Genomic DNA, 27129 nt, shown 5'->3' with positions numbered 1-27129 from the left:
TAAGAAATGGACATATGGTGCAATCTTTTTTTTTAGTGGATGTGAGCTACAGTAACTTTTTAAAGCCTACACCAGTAGATCCTTCAGATTTGTGTGAACAAGTGATAGTATAATTTTAAATTATCTCCTGTTTATTATAGAGATTAAAGGTGCATAGCAAATAACATGCCTGCTTACTCCTTGGTCTGGGGTGGTGTGATGGGGTGCACAAGGCCCTTTGAGGCCCCTGCTGGAGGGCTTGAGATCCTTCCTGACCCCACCCCAGAAAAGGAGCAGTGAAGGTGGGTCCTCCAGGCCTGCCTAGAAAGGCTGCAGGGTAGCAGCCAATCAGAGTTCAGCAGGCTGAGATAAAAGGACCTGCAGGGGCTGAATGCATCAGTTGCTGGTGGGGAGTAGAGGAGCAACAAAGGTGATGTTGCTGGAGTTCAAGGGGCAGCCAGAAGGTGGGTCTGGTGAGATTGGCAACCTGCAAGGAAGAGCTTCAGACCTGAGGTATGCATGAAGTGAAAGGGGCTACATAGAATTAGTAGCAGAAATGGTTACAGCGAGCAGCATGTGGCTGCTATTTATATGGTCCCAGGTTGGGGCCTGGAGTAGTGAGCAGGCCTGAGTCTCCCCACCCACCACTGGCCTCAAGACGGGGATAAGGCTTGTTTTGATGCCCAAGTGAAGGGGAAGCCTTTTCCAGGGAGAAAGCTCTGGGGGCACTACTCTCTACCAAGGCAGATGGATTTAAAGCTAACCCTGAAGGGGCTGAGGACTGAGCCCAGAGACAGGGCTAAAGACATTACTGAGGGCAAAAGGACCGGCCCTGTTGGACTTTTACCCCTGAAGGGGGTTGTTTTTGTTCACGTATTGACTGTGTGTGACTCGGTCAGAGGACTGAGCTGCTGAAGACCCACCTGATGAGGGCAATAGCCAACAGGGAATACCAGAAAAGGAAGGAGGGCAGGTTCACGCCCAGCTGATAAGAGGTGCTCGTGAGAGATGAGTGGGCCCTGTCACCGGTGGGAATGGGGGAGGGACAGTAATTGGCCTATCTCCGTATTGAACTATGACACACCATGCACTGGCTCAGCTGCACCAGACAGTACGTTAGGAAAAGGGTGGTGAAGCTATTCTCCATTCTGCTTCACCTACTCCCTGCCCACATGCTCCAAGGGGGAGTAAAAGACACTTTTTGCGTTTTACCGTTTTATGGCTAACGGCATCTATGACTTCTTAAATCTCGTCAACACATCTAGAATGGACTCATCTATGGCTGTCCCAGAGCTAAGTACAGATGCAGTTTAGAACAGTATGTTTCTTAAATCTGCTGGGAATGTCCTGTCCCCTCCCGTTCTCCTCCCCCTCCCCATGGTACAGCAAATACACAATATTGGTATCCGTCCTATCAGCACACACTGCCATTTAACAGTGTGTTTATGGAGACTGAGATAGTCCAGCATTGGTATTGTATTCTCTGAGGCAGTATATCAAGGAAGTAGAAAAATTTGGCAGCAGGTGGTCATGATTTCAACAGCTAAAGTTGTTATTGTTGCCTATGATGGTATGTGAATTGTTCCTACCAACCCCTCCTTGAATGTCATTTCAGGCTAAGCCTATGTCCTCTGTGGCCCAAAGAGGAGACTTTTTTTTTTCTCAGCAGTGCAGAGGAGATGTTTAATGGCAGGTATAATCAGAAGTTGTTGGGGGGGCTTCCTTTGTTTTGGCTACTTGTCGTAGTCAGGTGGAAGCATCAATATGACCAAAATTGAGATGTCCAAGAAGACCAATTGAGGCAATGCTACATCATTTCAGCGTGCATCCTATCAGAAAGTATTTTGCATAGCCTGTTCTTTATCACTTCCCTTGTGCAAGCAGGATTGGATCGTTCTAGCTTTTGAATAGTGTATGTTTATAATTATCCCCCACAATCAACCAGAACACAATGCACTAAAAGAAAAGTGTAGAATATCCTGGGGTGATGAGCTGCCCAAATCTTTTGGGGCTGCTTGGAGGGGCCTTTTTGAAGCTCTATCCTGCCCTACCTGCTTACCTAGGAGGAGGCCCTGTTGAGCCAGACAATGGTTTGGGGCTTCGGGGTTAATTTCCAATCCGGGGGTAGAGGTACCTACAGCTTGGGGCAAACAAATATTCATTTGAACCTGTTTAGGATCAGCAAGAGAAAGAAGGGTTTAGTGCTCAGAGGGGGAAATGGGGCTCCCATCAATCTGCTGCTAAAGGTTAGAGTTGGTGGCTTTTTATTTCCCTGACTTCAGTTTTGGATTAACCCAGAATTCCTGCCATAAAACTCTACCTAGAAAGAGTGGGTTTTTTAATTTTGTTGTTGTTGTTAACCAACTAGCATGAGGTTAGGAAATATGAGCATTGAGACAGAGGGAGATATAAAATTGGAATGGAGATATAAAATTGTTCCTATTATCAGCAGTGGAACATGTGAATTTTCTATGGCTCCTCAACTGGACTGGAGGGGCTGTATTCTGCAACTTCTATACAATATAAGTAGAAAATATTTAAATTAACCAAGCTTCTATGTTGTCCTTTCTCTCCTTTATAATGTGTCTCACCAATGCCTGACAGCAGCAGCGTGCTGTCTAAAATACTAGCAAAAATGTTAGAATGCAGCAGTTGCTGTTAGGATTCCATTGTGTACGTAAAAACGCATCTTGGTGCACCCGGACCAGGCTAAGAGCAAAATTACTAATGATGAATGTTTGTAGCCTGTGCGTTAGGTGCCATTAGGCATTGTTTCTTTAACAAGGCTGTCTTCCTTTCATATCTTGACGACTCCAGTCTATTGTGAGCCTGACTTGCAAGGAAACATTAGCATATCAATTTAAATAAAAAATGGTGAAGATTAGAGGTGGTTGTTGCTGATGGAATTTTAACATGCAATTGTCCGTCCTTAAGAAAGAAGGGAAAAATACAAAGCAAAGCTGGAGTTTCTGCTATTTTTGGCTACGGGCAGAGACCAAACTGCAACTGAAGAAGCTTCTTTATTTTGTATTTTGATTTCATTTGGACCTTGATTCTAATGGATCAAGTGAAGGCTCTGGAGGCATCTTAAACCAATAATCTTAACTGTTCAGTTGTTTGTGGCTCATATGTATGGAGCGTGCATATCTTCCTTTGTAAACTATGGAATAGTGATACACACCTCTTAAAAATATATTAAATGGAAACCATGGTACTTAACTTCCAGTGCCCACTGAGATACTGGAAAATATGACCGATTCTCTCTAGAGAATAAAGCACAAAGATTTTTTTTTTTGACATCAAAGGTCTTTCGCCTTGCGCTACATAAAAGACTTTGTCTGATTGTACCTCCTGAAAAGCATCCTCTCCTGGGAGAAACTGAAGGTTCACTTTTTTTTTTATTTTTAATTTAAACACCGCTTGAGTCACAGAATGCCTCATAATGGAAATGGAGTCCTCAGGCAATATGGACTTTTAATTCTTTTAGAATGGAACTAGAGTTGAAAAGTTTTGCCCAGAAAACTAAATGCAATGTGTTTACCGTGTAATGCGGTGTGGACACACAACTATTTTTATACTGATTGACTGTATAGCTGTGTGTGGGGTGGTCTTAAATGTCATAAAATGTTAGATCAAATGCAGGGATTTTTGCATTATGGGAAGTCTCTTTAGTCATTGAAGGAAGCAGAAATGGAGAAATGAAGCTATTGAGGGTTGATCCAAAGCCCACTGGATCAAGCCCCAAAAGCTAGGCATAGAGCTAGATTGTAACTTGGACAATGTACCCAGAAAGAGCAAGTAATATCCTTCCTTTATGCTGTTGTGTGGGCTTTGCTCCTACACAGCAGACCCAAGAGCCACAAACAAGGCTACTCACATACATTGGCCCCACCAGAACAGCTGGCCAGTGAGGGGAAGGCATGGAGCATTGGCTACACCCCATACTTGCAGCTCTGTGTGTGTGTATTAATCTTCTGATGATTAGGGAAGAAGTAATTCACTACCCCAAAGAGCGAAAAGGAAGCTGGGGCGGGGGGCAGTAACAGAGGGGAGTTTGAGGCACAGAGCTTCCTAGGGTCACTCCTGAGGCTATGTATTTATGTCTTGCTCAGGGCTGTCTCTACAGCCACAACTTAGCCTATAGCAAGGGTTAGAGCTGTTGCACGGCTGTCACCTCAATCCCTGCCTTTCAGCACACTGTTTATTTCAGTAGGGTCTTCCTCTACAGAAACAAACAACTTGTGCATAACTTCAGGGAAGTTTGGGGACAGGAGACAGATGTGTGAAATTTTCACACATCTAACACATAAACAGTTGGAAACTCACCTGACTTTAACTGCAAATTCAAAACACTCAGCAGGTTTGCATGAAGCCTCTTTAAGGTTCATTAACTGTCTAATTTATCTAGCTTGTATACATAGCGAGCTCATCACTGTAAACACTTTGCTGCTGCAGCTGTAATCTTGATGTTGAGTATCTGCCACCTGCCTCCTCTGCCAGAATTGGACTTTACCAGCAGAAGTAATGATGTCGGATCTGTTACAACAGGTGGAATGATGCTCCCACATGCTCTCAAATGTACCGAGGTAGAGCAGTCTCTGATCTTGGAGAATGCTATACCCTGGCTGTATTATAGCACTATTCTAGTGGGCACTGTACTTCCGGAAGAATATGATGCTCTTATGAACATTTTCCTTCATAGATTTTTCAAATGCTTTAGAAAGATGAACAGGCAATCTAGTATTTCAGAGGAAGCAGGGTGTCTGAGGTTTCAGTGAAGTGCTTTTCTTTAATAATTTCATCCACAATTTAATGGATCCAGTGTCTGACCCAAAGAACCCCTAAACTTTGTCTGCACGTCTCTCTAACCTACTCCTTGAAGATACCTGCAGGGTCCACAAGATGGCACTATGCCACACAACTTTTCCTTCTGTGGGGAAACTGAGGCACAGAGTTTAAGGGTGTGATCCAAGAAAGTACTTAAGTCCCATTTTTTTTTTTTCTCCAGGCACCACTGATTGACAAAACTCCCACTCAGCTGCTGCCTTAGCCAGTAGGTGGCTAGACTCATTTGGTGCCTAAGTTCTTGCTTCTGGGCATGTGCTTCAGCCTCACTGCAGGTGCCCAGATGCCCATCTCCCACCTGAGCGTGCACGCTGTGGCCTCCGGATAGGTGACCGAATGCCCATCTCCTGCTTGAGCCCAGAGTGATTCTATAAGTGGGGAAGATAGGCACTGGCCACCTAAGTTGTGCACAGGCCCTGCTCTGGTCCATGCTCTCTGCTTGTATAACACCAACAGATCCCAGCCGTTGGCGGGTAGGATTGAACCTGCGGCCACTGGCGCTTAGTGCATGAGCCTGTACTCCATGAGCTAAAAGCCACATGGTGTTAGCTAAGGCTGTAGCTGACTCATTAATCTCTAAGTAGTTTCAGTGCCACTACATGGGACAGAGCACCACACCCAGGAGGTATGTGGGTTACGCTTGCAGCTAATTCAGAAGGTTTTCCTCCTCTGATTTTTGAAGGTAGCTCTCTGAAAATGTTGTTTTTTGTGCTACAGGCAGTAATTGACTCAAACACTGATTTGTTTCTCCGGCAACTAAATCTTTTCCCAGAAAGGCAGGCTAGAGCCTTTGGTAATGATCTTAAACAAAGCAGGCCAACAGCCATAAGAGGGATATCACACACCTCCCTTCCTTAGCAGACTTACACCCAATATATGTAGTCCAACTTTCCCCCTTTCCTTGGTAGGAGCTTTATTGGCAACTCAGCTAATAAAAGACCCATATCTCAGCCTATGTTTGCTCCTGGAGACTCTTCATACTGTCCCTACAGGTGGTAGAATCAGGCAATTTATGTTAAGTGTGCAACATATATATATATATATGTAGGCTTATATAACTTAGCAGACTGTTTGATGCACTGGAAATATTTGTCTGTCTAATATATGTCCAGATACACTGTTAGCACCTTTCCAAACTCAGGGCATTACATTCCCATTGCAGTTTAAGCAGTGTCTATTTTGCCTAGAAACATGGACCTCTACCTCTTATCAATAACTACTGAACCAATAACTATCACCTGGGATGAAACTGACTTGACAGCAGTGGGTGGGCTGTGGAATACAATGGAACTGCTATGGTTGCTCTATATGAGAGGTGGACAACTGGAGCATTTGTACAGGGGCGTCGTTCTACTCTAGTTCATGATGGGGCTAGGCTCCCTACGAGTTTGACGTAGACCAGTGCAGAGTGGTGGTTTGTTTTATTTATTTTTAAACTGGATAGGGGAGGCTGTGGCCAGTGGATTTGTGATTTATGCAATCCTAATCAAAGGGATGCATAAGTTGCAGCTCTTACTCCAGCCTAGGGGTTTAGATGTCTAGGGAGCCCTTTGTATTGCTCCATGTTGGGACATATTCCATCACCACCGCTCTTATATCTTTCCCTGCATGACATCGCTCTATATAGGAATTTCACTCTGGCTGAATAGATCCCCTTTTGATAAAATCTGAACTTTTAAATTATTAATCTTCTGCCACTTTTTCATCTGGAAAACAAAATCAATATTTAGTTATGGAGAGAAAATGGTAGAGGGCAAGATGGAATTGATTAGGGAACAATAGGATTCAACTGTACATTGAGGTCTTCACAAACATGCATTAATTAAGCTGCACAACATCCATCTGATCCAGGTGATATTTACAGTAATTTCACAGTTGGGCAAAGAATGTTAAACAATTTGTACAGCTAAGTCACTGTCAGAGCTAGATATAGATAGAACCCAAGAGTCCTGACTGCCTGTCTCCAGTTATGACTGCTTATCCAGCCAGCAAGTACAAACTGCAGAATTACAGCACTCTGGTCATCTAAAGCTCTTCTGCGTGAATGGACCCCTAATTTTTTTGTGTGTGCTTTAAAGACTCATGAGTAATGGTTAGTAGCATAATCTAAAGTATTATAGGACGTTATGGGCTGCTTAAAAGTGATACTATGGGCCACAAAACATGGAAATAACTCGAGAAAACCATTTTATAAACTTGATCCAGGGAAATGAAACTTGTATTTCCAAAGGGTTATAACTCGCCTCAGTGTAATTTTGGAAAGGATTTATTGTATGTGCACAATTTTCTACTTGAATTCCAATCAGTTCAGGCTTGCGTTCATTTTTACCAGCAGAGAATATTTCACCCTCCAGCGCTGACTTAAGAGTCAAGAAGGCAAAATAAAAGCTTTACATGGTTGTACATTAGCAGGGATGAAATTTGACTCTACATACCTTTTTTCCTAGGGTTGGCTGCAGGGAGTTTCTCAAAAAAAAATACTTTTTTTTTAAGATGGCAGAGGCTGTTTCATTGCATTTAATTTCTTAACTATTTTTAAGGGGTGGAAATTAATAGAACAACATGATCTTGGTCTGACTTCAGCAAGATACTTAAGTACACACCTAACTTTAGGCACGTGAATAACGCCATTGACTTGAGTAGGACTACTCTCCTACTCAGATTTGAGCACTTTGCTGAATTGTGGCCATTATGAACCTGTTGGGCCCAGATTAGATGTGAATTGTAATCGTTTTGATGCTGCTGCTGGAGCTACACCAGCTGAGGTGCTGGCCATCAGACTGTAGAAGATCACAACTATTTTTATAAACAAAACCATCCGATAGTGTCTGGATTATGATTTTTTTTTTTTAAACACTTAAGAGAATAACTGAAGAGAACTTGTTAAAACATGTGGCACAATCATTTCAGATGTGGTTTTTTCACTTTACCCCTAGTTCTTCAGTGCCTGAGCCACATACTTTCCCTGGGTCACCTTGAAATCTTTATTCCAATTTAAAAAAAAAAAAAAGTACCACCTTTGGAGACTTTCTGCATAAATATGCTTGCAGTCTGAAATCCTCCCAGGAGGCACACAGCCCACCCCATCCAGGGAGATAACAACACTGACAGTCGTTCAGATGCGCCTTTACTAGTGATAATCATTTTTAATCTTTCTGGGGAAGGAGTGGTTTCCCTTTGCTGTCTATCAGAGTATTAGGTTTGTCTTCTATATTTCAGCAACAATGGACTGAACAAAGCTGCAATGTTTTTCTATAATGTACCATCATCTTTTTTTAAAGTCCATTTCTGATGTTTTACTTACCCATTCCCTTCATTAACATGAATTTTTAAAAGCCATTTAAAAATCAAAATACCTCTGAATATGTGGTTGTCAAATCTGACCTGCAGTGCAGTGGTTAAGCTTTAAGAACAGGACCCAGCTGGTATCAAAAAGCATTTCACTTTTTTATTATGGAACATATCAGAGGAAGACAAAAGGCACAACTATTTTAAACTCATCAGGGTCCATCTTTGAAAGCCATTGGAAGTCTTCCAGACAAATCTCTGCCCATCAAAAGTAGGCAGTCAGGCATTCTCAGAAGAGCAGGTGTGTGTTGTTTTTTGTTTGTGGTTTTGTTTTGTTTTTTTTGGGGCAGCTATTTAGCTACTACCAAAGTTCTCCAGTGTGTATTCTCTATAGGACTTTTCCAAGCATGCTTTCCTTGTGGCCCTTTAACATTTTGAAGAGATGAGTAGATTGAAGCCCTAAACTGGGCTACAGTTTGCTGTATATACCTCCCATCCACCGGGTAAATGTTCCTAAATCCTATTAAGTTTTCACACTGACTGACATTCCTGAGCAGATGGCATATCCTTGCTTTTTCAAAGGAACCTACTGGAGTTAGCAACCCCAAATGTCTCTGAAGTTCACTGGGGATTGGGTGCATAGCTCCCTCTGCCTCCATTGTCAAATCTCACATCTTCAAATATGGTATCGGGTAAAAGGGAGGCTAGTCACTTTGCAGTCTGCCCTATGTAGGGGTTAGTGCATGGTTGTGCTGCCCCAGGAGCAGATTAGGGAGGGAATTGTGACTCTGCAGGTATGTCTATACTGCAATTAAACAGCCCCTTAGCCCAAACCCCAGGAGCCCAAGTCAGCTGGTCTGGGCCAGCTGTGGGCATCTAATTGCAGTGTTGACGTACTTACAGTTCAGTCTGCAGTTCCCTTCTTGCACAAGAGCAGAATTAGTCTGCACCAGCCCTTTACCAGCCTCAGGTTATTTCTTATTTACACCCATCACTCCTCTGCACAGGCCCATGGGATGGGCAACAAACTTGCCCCTAAACCTTTTGATATTTGGTGAATTTGTGCTATTTATTCATAGCAATTTTCAGTGACATCTCCTCCAAAGTTGCATTTAGAGAGAATGGCCATAATTTCCATAAGGAAAAAGCTGTGAAAATAGCTATGCATCATTTTCTATTTAGGAAAAAAACAAAACCCCCTCCTCAATTGGCTAGAAGAGAAAGCAAATAGAGAAAAGCAGTACTAGACTATGCAGAGATAATGCCTGTAACAATAGTATTTGCTTTTAGTGCTCACGTACTGCACTACAGTGATTGCTATAGAAATACCAAAGAGATATAAATACTTGGACAAGAACTTCTATTAAAAACAGCAGATAAGATCCTTAGCTGATTAAAACATTGGACTTATGCCGATTTTACAAAACATGGATCTGGCATCTTTCATGGCCACTTGATTTGCCAGTGTACCAATGACTTCAGATGAGCTATGTCCTTGAATGTGACACCACCCCCCCACAATGTTCTGTGTTATTGCAAAGTGAAGCCATCGTGGTGCATTCTTTGTACTTTGTACTTTCCTGAGAGATTGTATATGGGGCACACTTTGCCATGGAGAAGCCACTGTCCTCTGCCTCCATCATATTTTTTGATCTGGTTTTCTACTTTTTATTTTTAAACAGGAAAAAAATTTTTCATGCAGATCTTAGGGAAAAACAACAAAACTCCCTCAGAGGAGCACTCACATACATAGGGGTCATGAAAGATTCCTGGCTGACTGAAGTCCTCTATATAATTACAGAAGAGATACTACAGACTGCATCAGTGCAGGCAATCTCAAAATGTCTAGTCAATAACCTGGACTAGATTATTGACTTGGCTAATGGCTAGGACTAATAGGACCATTCATTTCCCATGTCCATTTAGTCTTCCTCACCTCTCCCATGAATGCAGGCATCAAGATAATTTTGTGGTTAAGGCACTGGCATGGGAATCAGGAGATCTGGGCTCAATTCCCAGCTTTACTGCAGGCTTTCTTCATGACATAAAGCAAATCACTTAATCTTTTTGTGCATGAGTTCCCCATATGTTAAAAATGGGGGATAACATGTGAGGTGCTGTGTCACTGTGGTGATGAGGGCCATAATTCCAAGATTGGGGCAAGGTTAATGTGTACAAGATTGGAATCTGAATTGAAAACACATAAATAGCAATATTAGCTACTAGCAGAATACAGCGTTAGAATTTGTCAGAGGGAGCTATTGTGAAAGGCAATAGCAGGACAGTACACAATGCTAAAGCAATATCGCGATGGTAAATAATGCTCAGATGAGTCAATACAGTGGGATCCAGTGAGACTTGAAGGTTTCTTTGCAACATTTGCTACTGGTATAAGCAATTAAGAGGGATGTTAAGATTGTCTCTTCTGAGGCTTAGCATCTTTTACATGACAAGAACTTCCTGTAGTTTAAAGGGCCATTTGTCCACTTGTAATTCACCCTTTTGCATCAATAACTCCACTGAGCAGATCACAAAATCAAAAATGTGACTGTGCTTTATTCTTAGGGGATCAGCTGTCAACACTTAAAGGTTGCTATGAACTGTGCTTTGTCTCCTGTACTTGACAATGTTGTGAAGCTAATCACCAAAAAGGTTGTATGTTACGGCAGACCCACAACATTATATATGATTGAAAGAGCCTGCTTTTGAGTTGCTTTCCATCTCACGCTTATCAGGTAATCAGCAGATTTGGGTTAATCTGTTAAGAGTGAAGAGGATTGGAGCAAAATTTGACAGTTATCAGGTGTGCAGTACAGATTGATATACAGTATGTTCTATGAATAATAGACGGATATCAAAATTCCTGTGCCAAGTGGCCACAAGGGAATTTTTGGTATAGAGCCAGTTTTCTATTAAATATCTTACCTCCTTCCACCCTGTCACAGAGAAAAGAAGGGTTGTCTTATGGCCAAGGACTTGTGAGGCCTGGGGTCAATTTCTGTCTACTAAATTCTATTAATTTCTACTTCTTTCAAAACTCCTTCTATGAGGAAGGTCACTTAATCTCCTTGTGCCTCCATTTCTGATGTGGAGATTATAATACTTTACGGGGTGTTGTGAAGTTAAATTAATACTTGGTAGGCATTCATATACTAGGTTAATGGGCACCTACCTAGACTTTTGACCTTGTCCAACAAAATTAAAATGCATCAGTGCTCAGGGAATGTTTGAAAAATCTGCCTATGTAACATTAAGCATGCTTTCTTGTCTGTCATGGAAGTGATCTATTTGAAGCATTCCTGAAAGCTAATTTAACGCCTCCTGGAATACAAGAAAACCCTAAAAAAACACACAACCCCTAATAATCTTGGCAGACCAGCATAGAGGACAAGGATCAAATGGACCTGAGTGTTATCATCAAACATTCATAGTCTCCTGAGAACCACTGCAGCAGCCAGAGTGACCACAGTAGGTGGTATCACACCAAAAATTATGTAGTAAAGTCCCAGATCTGGCCTAATCTGCAAATCCACAAATCTGAGGTGGCTGTGCAAGTGACCACAGGTAGGGACAGAGCATGCACCCCTTTTGTATGTCGCTGGAGAGTTTGAAAGCATGGTGTTCTGGGGTGTTTTTTCCTGGCAACATGGTTGAAAAGCATGGAATCCTGCTTTTGAATGAGTGATTGAAAGCTAGCACGTACACAGGCAACATCATAATACAACTGGGTTTTTTTGTCAAGAAAATCAAAGACCTGTATGAGCCTATAGAAGGTTATCCACTGCAGCAATAATGGTTTATCAGCTGGCTTCTCAGACTCTCTAATTTTCCAAAAAGTGTGCTTCATTCTGTGTGGCTTGTTTCCACTGTGCAAGAACAGATATTTGATTCTCAATCTTGACTGTCCAATATCGGAGCCTCCTAGATGATATCAAGGTAACTTTAAAAATGCCATATTTTCCATTTTCTTACCTTTTTGGAATGTAGGGTCATATTCTCCATTACCTTGCACCTTGTGTAGCTATTTATGCCAATAGAAAGTGAGTTGAAAATTTTTATATCTGATCAGAACAGTAGACTTTACAGCCCTCTTCATTTTGGTTTAAATGACTATAGAAGGCAGAGGGCAATCAAGAATCAGGCCTGCTATACCTTCTAATTGTATGGTTCCTATAATATCTAATATTTCACTAGGCTATCTCATCTCTATTAAATTTCATGGATGTTATGAACCTGTCTGTCTCATGAGCATCAGAGCATATCTCTTTCACAACCATTAGTGCAGTGCACTCTAGCTAACCTTCCCCCTAGCATATCAAGAAATATGTCAGCCTTTGTCTGCTCTTCATTTTGTTCGTTCTTTGTGCCTGTCTTTATAAAGAAACTGTTTCTACAAGTTGCCATTTAGTAGACCAACCTTTTCTTTTAATTTCCTTCAGCCTATCTGGAATATATCTGACAAACTCTCATTGCTACAGTGCTTGAAATTGTCAGTAGCATTTGGTATTCAGTAGATCTCTTCTCCCCACCCCCCATTATCCTTTTAATGCACTTCTGCTTAGTCTTGTAGATCTCCCAATTGTCCTCCTTCCTAGGCTGTTTTAAATGGTTTTTTTTTAAATGTCTTCTCCCTCTCTTGTACTACTTTCTAGTGCATCTCTATGCAAGCGCATTGGCCTTATGACCTCTTCTTCCTGCTTTAGAGTTAGGGACAGATTGTTCCTCCACCTCTCCATAATATACATATAAGAGATTTTCCTCACCCCCATGCAGCTGATGAAGACGGACTTTTTCCTCCTGCTTCTCTAACCTACAAAGGTGACTGAAAGAGAGTGGGGAGAAGGCAGGGCCCCGCTGTACTGGAGGGGAACACTCTACAGCAGCCTACTGGCTAGTGCAAAATAGGCACCTCCCCATGTGCAGGAAACAGCAAGGTGAGGGGAGTACATCTGGCCAGCACAATCTTCTAGGGTTCCCCTTTAAGGGCCATGCAGAACAGGTATGCCCCTCAGAAGCAGGCAACTGCAATGGGGCGGTGCTTATCTGTTCCATTCCAAAAACATTCCACTTCTTGAGTCCAAACACATGGAGTTTCTGCTCTTCCAGGCAAGGTCAACCCTGTATAGTAGGGCATGAATTTGGTCTGCGAAAGCAGCTAGCAGCAGCTGAAGCTGTAGCAGAGTTTGCTCTGTGTGTGTTTGGGGTGGGGGCAGTTCAGTGTGAATGGGGGAGGGAGGCAAGGGGAGCTACTCAGACTGGCCAAGCAGGGTGGGTAGGTGCAGGCTGGGAAGTGACATCCTGACAGGGACAACTCTCTTCTCCCTATATGAGCTATCAGCTCTATAGCAGCCAGCCCAATCTCCTGCAGCATGGCAGCTGCTCAAGCACCTACTAGGGTCCTGCTCTGCCTTCCGCCCTCCTGTAGGCATAACTAGGTCCTGCTGTCCCCTCCAGGAGCTATTTGTGGGGTCAGAAAACAGTGGGAGGAAAAATACATTGGTCTCCCCAATAGCTCTCTTATGAGGGTGCTACCTCTTCCCATCCTCCATCTCAGTTCCACTGCTCCTGGCTTGGTTTGCTGCCAGCACTGACTGGTAATTTCCTAAGTTTTTGTGCCAGGACACAGAATGCAAGGAAGAATCAACATGATAGGTTAACAGCATTGCCCATCATTAATCAGTGCTGGGCATGAATGATTGGAAAGTATAAGTAAGCTGAAAAGTCTGGCCATGGTGTTATAGCCTCCTAGAAATGGACCTTTCAAGGTCCTCTTGTCCAGCCCTCTGTGCTAAGGCAGAACCAAATATCTCAACCATTCCATGATTAGACTGATACATGAAAACAAAGCCAACATAACAAACAGCGGTTCAGTCTCCCACGCACAGAGTGAATCCTCTGAGCCAGATCCTCAACTGGTTTTAATTCAGAGCTTCACTGGCCCCAGTAGAAGGATGCCAATGTACACCAGTTGAGGATCTGGTCCTTCATGTGCAAATCTTCCCTTTCCTATGAGGGTAGAGAGGGGGGTGTGTGTGTGTGTGTGGTGGGGGTGGGCAGGAAGCTCACGTGCCTCTCTGGTGCCACTGGACCCATTGAGGTCTCTTCATGGGTTGTCCTCTGTGTGGGAAGAGGGCACAACATCTCTCCTGAAGTGTACATGGAAAAGTTAATCTAGCCTCAAACTCTGTGTTTTTTTTTATTTTGGGCTTTTTTTATTTTCCTCCATAACTCCCTCCAGCTGGCCTGGGCTCAGCTGCAGGCTGGGGAAAATCTCATAACACACCTACCACTTTACAGGTGGGGATACCTAGGCCTCACTTGCTAATCATCAAGTAGACTGTACAGTGGCCTCTTTCTTGTCTGTACTGACAGGATCAACACAGCTTCTTTTCCAATAAGCCAAATGGAGTGAAAGCAGCAGGTTTTTACTGTATGGCCCATATGAGTAACCCTGTGAATCATTGATAGTAACTGTTACAAGCATTGGCTGAGACTGACCAGAGGCAAAAACCATATGATGCTACATAGGGGGATGAGCCATGGTATTAGGGATGCCAAGCCTCCAGGATTGTCCTGGAGTCTCCAGGAATTAAAGGTTAATCTTTAATCAAAGGCTACCTCCTTTAATTGATGTGATATCTCCAGGAATACAGCCAACCAAAATTGGCAACCCTACATGGTATAAAAATCCCAAACAAACCATGACTCTCTTTCCATGGTTAAGCTGATTATGCCAAATGAATTTGCAATTCCTAAGTCTGCAGCATGTGGCCCTTTCTCTTGTTCCTGAACAGTCTTACCATAACCTGTCATTGATGCTTTAATTCAGTAATGTGTACACCAAATTTCATTCAAAGTACACTAGGATCTTCCAGTGGATCAAAACCTAGCAGGGGAGAACTGCTGCTTTGAATGAAAGAATGGCACATCCGTAACTGAGCCCATACCGTTTCCTAAAATAAATGACTGCAATGTTACATGCAGCTAGTAGTCCCTGTGCTTGTGAGTAAATATAAAGCCCAGGGAAACACAACCTGTAGGCTGTAAATCATGCTGATATTGGATAAAAGCATTATTTGTGTTCAGATAAAGCCCCATACCACGATTCCAAGAACCTCCTTGATTCCTTATGTCCCTCCAACATTATCCTTAGCACAGCTATTCTCAAACCTGTGCAAAAGCTTTTGGGAAAGGAGTCACAACAACCAGCTTTTGCTGGCACCTGGCATGTTACAAAACTGAGACCAAACAACCCAGGGTCTGCAGCCCATATGCACCCACTATCTCAGCTCAGGAATTGCCTGTATAACATTTTTATGTTGGATCTAAAACAAGCACCAGGCATTCAACTTTCTCTTTGTCTAGCAAATGAGGCCCACGTGTCTTCAGTTGGACTTAAGAGCACTCAGCACCTTGCAGGATTAGGCTCCCAGGTTATACAAAACAACTACAGCTCTGAGCAATTATCCAGATGTTTAAGGCTTTCAGTGTAGATATTATCTATCTAAAATGCAATTACTTGACTTTACTTAGGGTTCAGACTATAAAAAGTAGATTAATGCAACCGATAAAACATAGGTCAGAGAACACCATTTAAAAGAATCAAGTCTCCTCAGTGTGATTAAAACAAAATCAAACAAGAAGGAATCTGGAATGGTAAAATATTTCCTGTCCCCTCTTCACTTCCTCCCTGAATACAGCAAGCCAGATAACAGTACATTTTCTTCTGTTTCCATTTTGGTATGGAGTCTTGGCATAATTGATCAATGAGTGGCCAAAATAAATTTCCTTTTCTGACAGCTGCAAGGGGAAGCATTTGTTTTAGGGGAAAGTGCTGCTTTACAGGGGGAACATGTCCTCCTGTGTAGAGGGCCAACACTTAAGTCAAATTTACATCAAAAACAGTTCTGTCAGAACTTTTTTTTTTTGTTTTTTGACTAAAAGCTTTTTGTCAAGAGTTTGCATTCCATGGGAAGTTTCAGTTCATCAAACTAAATGCCCCCAAACCAAAATGCTTTGCTCAAAAACTGAACTATTTTGTTTGAGGTATCCTGCTGCAGTGCCTTGTGAGAGCTGTAGCTCAGGTTCCTCACATCCCCTCTCTCCTCTATGGGGCAGGCTCCCCCGACTGGGCAACAATTTCCATGATGCACTAGGGCCAGGGACTCCTGTGATACAGCTCCTTCTTGGGGGGGGTGGGGGAGGGAGGAGGAGACCCATGATGTATTATGTAGTCCAACCAGGGAGTGAGGCCTATAGAGGAGAATTGGACCATGATGCACTCAAAATACAATTCCCATGAGGCAATGCAGAGACATTTCAGAATTGAAACAGTCTGTTTTGCCCAAAGTCAAAATTTTCCACTGGGGGAAGGGGTAGGGGGCATGTTCTGCTCTTATTTAAGGATAGAGAATGAAGGTGGGCATCCCAAGCCTGAAGAGACCTTATCTCTGAGCTGTCTTCTCAGGGTTTAAATAGTCACCTTATTGTTTCTTTAAATTTAAAGATGCAGGGGGGGGGGAAGGGAAGGGATCCACAGAGATCAGATTCACACTGGCATTCAGTTCTGACCTAGGTTTGAATAGGTCCGGTTTGGACCTATCTCTGATTAATAGACCTAAATCCTCAAAGTTCCACACTATAGAACCATAGGATTATCCTTCAACATCACCATTTGACCCTTCCCTTAATCCTCCTCCATCTCCTCTCATTGAGTCTGAACACACTAAACTGTTCTGGAGGGTCTGCCCTCAGATTTTTCTTAGGATGACTTTGGCTATGTGATAAACACATTTCAGCATGTTCTTGGAGCAATTTGGTCAAATCTTGTACAGTGCTCATCCAGAAGACTGAAGGGCAAAACTCTCTCTTGGCTTACTCCTATTTTTATGGTGGGTGGTGTGTAATGACTGGTACCTCCAATAAATAAAATAATTAGCCAAACAGGAACTTAAACTCCTATGGGCTTCAGTTTTACTGGACAAGCTTTCTCATTAGAGGGAGTATATCTCCTGGGGAGGCAGGAGGGAGAGTTTTGGGTGACACAGTGCAGCTTCCTTTGTGCTTGGCAACTAGAAGGGTCCAGTGTAGCCCTGGCTGGGAATGCCATGTCGCCAGAATGGCTGTAGGATGGTGTGGTGTGTGATTGCCTACATGGCATTGTAGGCAATCGGCGACTGCTAGTTGCAAATATCCCCTACGGCTGGAGAGGGAATGCTAGATGGGGAGAGCTCTGAGTTACTACAGGTGTCTGGCTGGTGGGCCTTGCCCAAATTCTTAGGGTCTAACTGACTGCCATATGTGGGGTCAGGAAGGAATTCCCCCTCCAGATCAGGTTGGCAGAGACCCTGGAGGGTTTTCACCTTCCTCTGCAGCATAGGTCACTTAGTTTTAAACTAGCATCAGTGGTGGATTTTCAAACTTGAAGTCTTTAAATCACAATTTGAGGACTTTAACTCAACGAGAGGGGTTAGGGGTCTATTACAAGAGTGGGCAGGTGAGGTTCTGTGGCCTGCAATGTGCAGGAGGTCAGTCTAGATGGTTCCTTCTGGCTTTAAAATCTGAGTCTGATTCAGTCTCCATCAGCAATACTTCTATGGAGTTCCAGCCATATAACTATAGACACTCCCTACCAATAGACATTCTGAGAAAGGTACATTCTGCATGTTCTCCCTTAGCACAGGGGCACACAGATTTGCTGGTCCAGAGGTGTCATTCACACCCCCTTTCATTAGCCCTTGTGAAGCTGGACTGGAGTCTTAAATTATTTCACGCTGTGTGTTCTCATGAATTTTTAATGGAAAGTTTTTAATTCAAAGTATTACAGTCTCCGTCTAGGCAGGATGGGAGAATATTATCAAATATTTAATATGTTCAGTCCTTCTATTTGCTGCACCAAAGCCTCTGCCTCTTTATAAATTAAGTCATTTGTTTTTTCACTTGGCCAAATGATGCAATAACTCGTGTAACTATCTTCTAGGAAGAAACCAGCAGCAACATGTTTCAACTGAGGGCAAAAAAAAACTCATTCCAATAATGCATTTTAATTGCTTATAGGATGATTGCAGCTGGCAGTCCAAGGGAAAAGAGGTTCCTGTTTGAAAGGTGCCTATCTTCATTCTGCATCTGGACTCTTCTGTGAAAAGTCACAGGGGCTGATTCATTTAGGCTAAGACCCCTTTACATCATCCTGACTGTGTAAAGTGGCTTTATGGTAGGTATGCATGTAATTAACTGCCACAGTGGTGTGAAGGGGCCTTAGTATAAATGGGGATGAGGCCAGATTCTGTATGTTGCACAAGGCTTTAATTCAGAGCCTTGATTAGCAATTGTATCCTCCCTTTATTGCAACTCTCTCCTTTGCTGTAGTCTTTCTTTACTGTATTTCTCTCATTCTTGCATGCACTGTAAACTGCATTGCTGGAGTAGACCACCTGGGCTTTCTGCTTGGCCTGTTGTAGAGAGCAGAGCAAGCTGTGATGTTATCTGGAGAGCTGATACCTGGGAAACATTCAGCACTGGGCAGAGGGTCAGTACCAGGGCTATGCACCCATTTGGGTCCTATTTTGAGCGGGGACTGGATTGTTCCAGAGTGGAATGAGGAATTTTTCAGCCACCAGTGCAGCACTGTTATCCACTGGATGGCTTTCCACACCTTCTTTCAGGCAGACTTTCCACTGAAACTTCCAAGGAAGTTTTCAGTTTTTGCTCAGAGAAAGGACCTTGGGATTTATCCTGAAAAACAATGGGCTAGATCTCCTGCTAGTCTAAACCCATGTAGCTCCATTCAAGCCCGGGGAGCTACACGAAGTCATGCCAGCTGGGGATCTGGCCCAACAAATTTACATTTAGAAATGCTTTGATCTGCCTGTCTCTCCCAGCAGCAAATAAATATCCTATTAGAAACCCAGCTACCTGCCTGAGAGAGAGGTGACCTTCATCTTCCCTGCTTAGAAGTCGTGGTGGAATTCAATCACAAATAATACCATTTATCAGAATATCCTTTTTGCTATCTCTTTCTTAAATCTCCATTTCATATGGCTTTCGTCAGAGTTCTGTTGACACTGTCTCAGTCATCACTAAAGTAGATAACATTCCCTGTAGTCATGAAATGCATTCAAGGTACATCAGATTTTTTTTCTTTTTATTGATGCTGAAAGCAATAGGAAAGAACACATTCTTTCCATAAAATCAAAGAGTTTCTAAAATATTTTTTCTTAGGTTTTTATCTTTGCAATTTGCATAAGAAAAGACATGATCATTAACTCTTTATTAAAGAATTTTCAATATAGTAGACAATAAAGTTTCTCAAGCTTAGTTGCAAACCAAAGATGGCACTTTTGAAATGAGATGGGTTAGAGGTGAGAGCTATTTCATGTATTTTTTTGCAGTGAAAATAATTCACAAAGAGCCAGAGAAGAAATTAATGATATCAAATATTTCCAGATTCTGTGTAGCTTCCTGGTTTCCAATGTGTCTATAGGTCCTAGTTTAAAAATAACTGAAACAGCAAAATTAACATAAGATTTCAAGAACAGATTAAAGATGTTATTTTTATAACCATAATACTGTGCACTTATAGTGCCCTTTTGTCTGTGGATTTCAAAGTGCTTTAAGGTAGACTGCTTGCCTGAGTTTCCATCTCCAGTTTTACAGAGGAGGAAACTGAGGCACAAAAAGGTTCTCTATTGGTTCTTATGTTGCCCTCATCACTGTAGTATCTGAGCACATTCCTGGAGTGCATTAAGTGATATCTGACAGCATGTAGTAGATTCTTTTTCTCCCCCTTTGCTCAAGGAGAGAATTGTGTGTAATGCCATGTTTTGCTTTGGTAGGGGTTGAGTAACTTGACTAAATCAAACCGCAAGTGAGTAGAGGAATCTGGTTTAGGATGCTACCCTGGCTCCTACTTTCTTTCCGTTTATTACATGTATCGTGCCTGTAGGGACCCCAACTATGTTCAGGGCCTCTTCATTCTAAATACTGTACATTAGAGCAGAGCAGGAAACAGGTTTTCTCATCCCATGAAAATTGAGATTTCAGTTTTTTTTCACCAGCCCAAATTGGGGCAACAACGTGAAATCTTGAAAATTTTACATCTGGAGTAAAAAGATTGGGTCAATCAATGTTTCATTTTGACTTAATTGTTTTGTTTTTGACCATTTTAAAAAAATTCTAATATGGCTTTGAAATTTAAACCAATCTTCAGACCAGAAAGCTGGATTTTTTTTTTTCTTTAAAAATTGTCAAGGTCTCATTTGGACAATTTCAAAACATGTTTGGAGTCAAGTGTGTCAAAATTGATACTTTCCCATGAGAAGCTTTGGGTGGTTTTTTTTTTTTTGACAAATGGGGATTTTTTTCAATGAAAAAACATCTTGTCAAAAAATTCTCAGCTGATCCTACTGCACATACAGTCTCTTCCCCCAAACAGCTTACAGTCTAAATAGATAAGGCAAATAAAGGTTAGAAGAAAGGAAGTGTTGCTATCTCTATTTCACAGAGGGGGAAGAGAGGCACAGAGACATACAGTGTTGCTCAAGGTCTCAAGTCCTTGGGAGAACAGGAACTGACTCAAAATTCATGAGTTATAGTCTAATGTCTTAACCACAAGACATTGCTTCTTCTCTGGTTGTTAATCATTCCTTTCCTTAGTTAACAGAAAATGGATGAAGTCCCTGCATGTCAGTGCTGCTATTTGAATATTATTCAAGAGGAACTGGATGGCTCAGGGGAATTGTACTGACGCCTAGAGCTTTGTCACCTCCACATTGCCAGTTTTGTTTCATCTTAGATTGGCAGTGATGGGAAAGTAGGGTGCAGTATGGCCCTACCCTTATGCTGTAGCTTTCCCACAGGAAGTAGACCTAAATCTCATACATATATATAGTGTAGACAATATATAGTTGCATCTTTAGAGTTTGTGACTGGTTTTGCTGTAACTGGGTCTGGCCTAGAGCTGATACTATTGTGTAAATGACATTTGGATTAACCTAATCTCTCTATATAAAGAGAGGTGCAATCTAGTGGTCTGATCACTGGACTGGGAACCCAGAACTCAAGATCTTCTGGTCCCAACTGTCACACTAACTATTGCAGTGGACTTGGGCAAGTCCAGTTTTTCCATTTGCAAAAGAGAAACAATAGTTACTGTGTGGTGAGTAAGACCACTCTTTTGTACCTCTATGTATAAGTCTAGGTAGCAAAGCTGTATCTGAGCGGGAAAGTCCATGTCCAGATCTGAAACTTCCCCAAATTCTGTGGTGCTTGGATCCAGGATATTGTTTCAACCTATGAGTGAGTTAGATCTGGATATGAGCCCAGCATGAGGAGCCCTTACTGCTTGTGTTTACCTCCTTCTGGGATAAGAGAGCATTGCAATTATTTTGTTTTATTTCTGGTTCAGGCACAGTCTGATCTCTATGAATGGAGAACAATTTTTGAAGACTCAAATGAATCAATTTTTATCTTGGCTGAGTGATATTGATGGCAATGATCGCATTACTTAAGGTTTTGAAGAATTATTGGGTGAATGGCTTATGATGGGATCATATTTATTTTTTCCTCAGTGGAGTTAATGTACCTTAGCAGTGTTTATTTACATTGCTTAACCTTCCTTGAAGACCTTAAGAAGAGATCAAATTTAGGATCTCAGTCAATAAGATAAGCAAATATCCAGCCCCAGCAGACAGAACCTGATTTTTGTGGCCTTGCCAGGTTTAACACCTCAGAAGCTGGATGTGTGTGTTTTGTTGGAGCCTCCCTTCACAAAGGATGAGGGACCTATGTAGGGGGGAGAGCTGACTTCATTAGGACGCTCCACCAGCACACTTTTCCACAGACCACTCCCCTAAAACAATGTCCCTTTAGGATAAAGAATTCCAAACATATGGTAACTGCAGCTTGACACTTGCCCTGGCCAGAAGGCATGATGAATCATAACTTCTTTTTGTTCACCAAATCACAGTTAGTCTCTCCAACAGTAATCTGCCTTTAATTGTTCCTCTGAAATAGCAGTAAGCTACAGCCACATCTCCCTGGATTACTAACAAGATCAGCAAAAGCTTTTGTACAACCATTGGAGATAGTAGTAATTTTTCAGCTTCCATGTCAAGCAAGAGGGTGAATGCTACTTGTCATATGTAAACCTGTGTCACATTGAACCAGTCTGATAAATAAAGAGAAGCTGCAGGATCACTACTGATAGGAGCCCTCAGACAGGTGAACAAAGTACAGAGTAATGACACAACCCTTGTGTAAGTCTGGTCCCATCCATTAGTTTGCATGCAATTAATGCTTTTAAATCTCCAGTGGCTACAGCTTTGCCTCTAAATTAGGTGAAAGTCATATGAGTTGGTATCCCTTAGCAACCCTGCATATATAACTTTTTTAGTGGTATGAGGCTGTGAAAATAAAATAAAGATTGTGAAACTCATGCTTTTGCTCCTTTGGGCATTTTCAAGATGCATTCCTTGTTTCCTGAACTAGTTCAGGTCCAGATCTGAAAATGATGCTAATACAATCATTTGAGGAGCTAACCCTGAAAGATGGGGAAATGCACAAAAATCCAATCTGATTACAAAAAGCTCAACACACTATCAGACTTTAAGGTCAGAAGGGACCATCATGATCATCTAGTCTGACCTCCTGCACATTGTAGGCCACAGAACCTCACTCACCCACTCCTATAATAGACCCATAACCTCTGGCTGAGTTACTGACATTTTCAAATCTTGACTTAAAGACCTCAAATTACAAAGCATCCACCATTTACACTAATTTAAACCAGCATGTGACCTGTGCCCCATGCTGCAGAGGAAGGTTGGGGGGAAAAAAAAAAAACAAAAAAACCCCAAGGTCTCTGCCAATCTGACCTGGGGAAAAATTCCTTCCTGACCCTAATATGGTGCTCAATTAGACCCTGAGCATGTGGGCAAGACCCATCAGTCAGACAGCTGAGAGAATTTTCTGTAATAACTCAGTTTTCCCCCTCTAGTGTCCCATCACTGGCCATTGGAGATATTTGCTTCTAGCAGTTGCAGATCAGCTACACGCTATTGTAGGCAGTCTCCTATCACCACCTCCATAAACTTTTCAAGCGCAGTCTTGAAGCCTGTTATGTTTTTTTGCCCCCACTGCTCGCCTTGGAAGGCTTTGGGAATGTTAATGCTCCTGTTCTTGGTAATAAGAATCTACTGTGCTGGATTTGTATGTTGTTGAGGGCTATTTCAAACAGATGTGTCCAGACTGAGACCTTTTAGCTGATGTCAATTGGTATAATTCCACTGTCTTCTCTAAAGCTATACTGATTTATACCAGCTAAAGACCTGGCCAGAGACTTGGATCCAGATTAAAATAGCCCTTCAGAATTCAGGGCTTTTGGATTCAGTGTTCAGATTCAACTATTCAAACTATTACTGAGAGAGAACTCAGCAGGAAGATTTAGGATCAGTTCCAACCCTCTACCCCTCGCCCCTGAATTTTTTTGCAGCCGTGAGGATTTGGGATTCCAGTTTGGGCCGTTTGTCTTCAACAGAATGTTTGTTTCTGCTTTCGTGCTTTAAGCTTTTGGGATTTGGGTTTTTGTGGTTTTTTTTTAATGGGAAAATACAGCTTGATCCAACTCCCACTGAAGTCAATAGGTTTCCTTTGGCCTGATTTGGATCAGGCCCCATCCCTGGTTTTCTAATCAAACTCTTAACTGCACACCTTGCATTTTTTAGCTGTTTAATAGAAAGTTTTCAACTGGCTCAAACTAAGTTATGTTGGTACAATATATTAGCCTATAGACACAAATGGGGGAGATGCTTCTCCCCAGTGGCCCTCAAGTCAGAACAGAGCCAAAGATGAGGTAGTGTAGCAGGTGCCTGCAATCTATGGGAGAACTTTGAAAAGATGTGCATGCATAAATTAACATTGCTGGCCTGACAGCAAGGGTCTGAGTCTCCTTTCACTTATACACTGGTGTAAATGTACCCTCCTGGTCAGTGTGCATTCTGCATAGATCGGGGCAAAATTTTCTGCAAAACTTTTTTTGGCAAAAAATGCAGATTCAGCCACATGAACATATTTCATAAACTCATATTGGGTTTACCAAATTTTCAGTCAAAACAACACAAACTTTGGAGGAAAATCTAAATGTTTTTTGACTTTTGGGGAGTGGTGGCGTTAAATGATCTTGTTTCAAAATTATCTTTTTTTTTTAAGCTTTGATTTTTTTTTCCAAATAACTCAACATCAAACATTGAACACTGTTTTTTCCATTTGCTGAAAATTGGTGAAGAAATTGTTTTCAGTTTGAACTGAAATTAATTTTTTTTTTCTGATTCCCAGAGGAGAAAAAAAATCTATTATTCACCAAACTCTAGTTCATGTCCTGCTCTGTGCAAATGTAACCTACTGCTCAGTGTATGTTATGTCCCTCTCTGTGCCCAATCCATTAAGGATAAGGGTCTGTTACACCTCTCAGCATGAAAGCCTGACTCTTTACCTGAAGTCTTAAAGATTCATTAGTACTGGTGGTCTGTAGTTCAGTTCTCCACTGTCAGCCAAGATGGTGGCTGTCACACAAACTCAATTAACCTGATTCTCCTTTGCCTTGCAACATGTCTAACACCTACTTTGCAGACGTGTAAATGACTAAATGTTGCTACACCAGAAGGGGGTAGCATTTTATACCCCTTTTGCACAGGTGTAAAGGTGACTGGACAAGGTCTAAGGCAATGGAGAATCAGATCCAGTGACTTCAGTTACTCCTGATTCTCACCGGTGTGAGTACACATCAGCCCTATTTCCTACCTCCCTAGCCTCCAAGTTGAGTGCACCAACAGCACTTTGCATCATGTGTCCAGAGGATGACTGCCAACCAGAACCAGACTCACTGTGAAATCAAAGGGGCAGATGAGATGCATTTACCAGAGTAGAAAGACTTGGCAAGGACCATGCTGGAAGCAAGAGTGCCTGGCACACAAGCACTGCACTAACCACTGGCAACTGTGAACCAATAGCAAAATACTGCTGACTGCCAAATTTCCTCCTGTTTAATATTAAAGTTCAAAGAGGGATTTTTGCAGGGAGAAAAACAAAACTATTTCACATTTCTGTAATGAGCCAGGTTAATTGGCAGGTCTTTGTTTTATATTTGCTGCAAACAATCTCATTGGAAAAGTTGTGCTCCTACATAAATTTGCCCCAAACTGGGAAAACTAAGTTCTGCCTGGTCCTCCACAGCAGCTGTTTGGGGAGGTTACACCAGGGGTGCACTGAATTGATGCCTTAATGGGGCTTATGGGGTACACAAAGCCCTCTATATGAAGGTAAATATACAGGACCTGGAATTCAGTTTTAATAGCCAACGTTTCATGCAATGGACACCTGTTTCCTTCTTCTTGATCTCTCATGCATAGCATTCTCCTTTTTTGGTTTCTAGGTTGGTGTTAGTGTTCACAAATCCTGGGCCAGCCCCCAGCTGGTGCAAATCATCATGGCTTCACTGAAATCAACGGAGTGATGCTTATTTACACTGGCAGGGGATTTGGCCCAATATAGAAAAGCTGCTTTACATTTTATATAGCCACAAATGCTACATACTTCAGAATTGATAGATCCTCTGTGATACCTTTCCATTTTAGCCTTACTGGCTGTTCTGTCGAGCTTCTCAGTTGTAAATATTTCCAGTGTTATGAATGATTGACCCTGAGGTTTGGCTGGAGAGAGGCAAATAAAAAAAAAAGACTCATCTGGAAATAAGACAATTATTTCCAGGATATCATTCTGGATCTAATTTTCCAGTAAATCTCATTTTCCATTTTCATAGTGGGATATTGCAGACTGATGGATTATGTCAGATTCATGAAAGTATTTAAACATTAAACCTCATGCTAGAAGGAAACCTTTTGTTTCTGGATATTTTATAGTATTAAGAAAGGGGTAAAAGCTCTCTTAATGCTCAATGTGGGTTTGTAATGATATCCGCTTAAGGCATTCTTTCTCAATTGGAACCCAATCAAGGCTTTTCCATCTTGTGTAGACTGTTTTATGGTGAATGAGTCAATACAACTTGGGTCTATCCTTGTGTAAATGACTTCTTTTTCTCATCTGTCTAATCTACCAGTGATACCTCTAAGGTATCTATCGGCATGGAATATAAGGGTGTGATTCAAAACCCACTGAAGTCAGTGGAAAGTCTCCAATTGACTACAGTGGGCCTTCGGTCAAGATTTATATGCCTATAAATTTAGGTCTTCTCTTGAACGTTGGTTGTAAGGAAATTGAGAGAAGGATCAGGTTGAGCCTAAAAAAACTGCCTTTTTGTGGCAGACAAATGACCCAATCACTTCACTACTCATAAGGAAGACTCAGCAATACATTTTCTTTGTGCCACAACATTTTCAAAAAGCCCAGTAAATGTCAGAACAAAAATCAGCTACCAAATGCTATTTCTCTCCTTTTCAGAGAGGTTAGGTTTAATACCTCATAACAATAATTATTTGCACTATTCCAGCACCTCTCAGAAGTTTACATACCTAATTAATTAAGCCTCCCCACGCTCCTGTAAAGTAGATAAGGATTATCATCCTCAGTTCGCACATGGGCAAACTGAGTCACAGATGTAGAGTAAAATCCTGGTGGCATTGAAGTCAATGCCAATTTCACCTGAAATGTACAGCCCATCTCTATTCTGTAGAATACCACAATGATATTTGAATAAGAAATGCTTGTAGGATAAGTAATGGCAGAGGCAGCATCTTGGAGCTATGCTGATTTATACCAGCTAAACATCTGGGCCTTTATTTTTTGTGGGGGAGGAATAAGTGCCTCATGCATACAGCCACTCAACCCCCCCAAACTCTTCAAAAATACATTAGTGTTACTTAGCAGAGCCAACGGGGAGGGTGGAGGTGTCCATAGACTCCATTAAGACACAGCGATGATGCTGTAATGGCAGAATGGAAATACAAATGCAGTTCTCGGGTATATATGCAAGACCTCACTTGTGAGACAAGGAAGGTAATAATT

The 27129-nt window shown here is 42.0% G+C and overlaps 1 long non-coding RNA gene across 2 annotated transcripts in view; it reads left to right on the top strand.

Moving 5' to 3' along the window:
* Nucleotides 1-374: 374 nt before the first annotated feature.
* LOC122463211 overlaps nt 375-27129 on the top strand; it is a 64731-nt gene continuing 37976 nt past the window's right edge. For both annotated transcript variants that reach the window (XR_006286372.1, XR_006286371.1), the window contains exon 1: nt 375-492. This is a non-coding gene — a long non-coding RNA (uncharacterized LOC122463211). The remainder of the gene's footprint in view (nt 493-27129) is intronic.

Source organism: Chelonia mydas, chromosome 17 (genome assembly GCF_015237465.2).
Source record: "Chelonia mydas isolate rCheMyd1 chromosome 17, rCheMyd1.pri.v2, whole genome shotgun sequence".
In the NCBI taxonomy this organism is placed as follows: domain Eukaryota; kingdom Metazoa; phylum Chordata; order Testudines; family Cheloniidae; genus Chelonia; species Chelonia mydas.
This window is presented reverse-complemented; position numbering and strand designations above follow the sequence as displayed.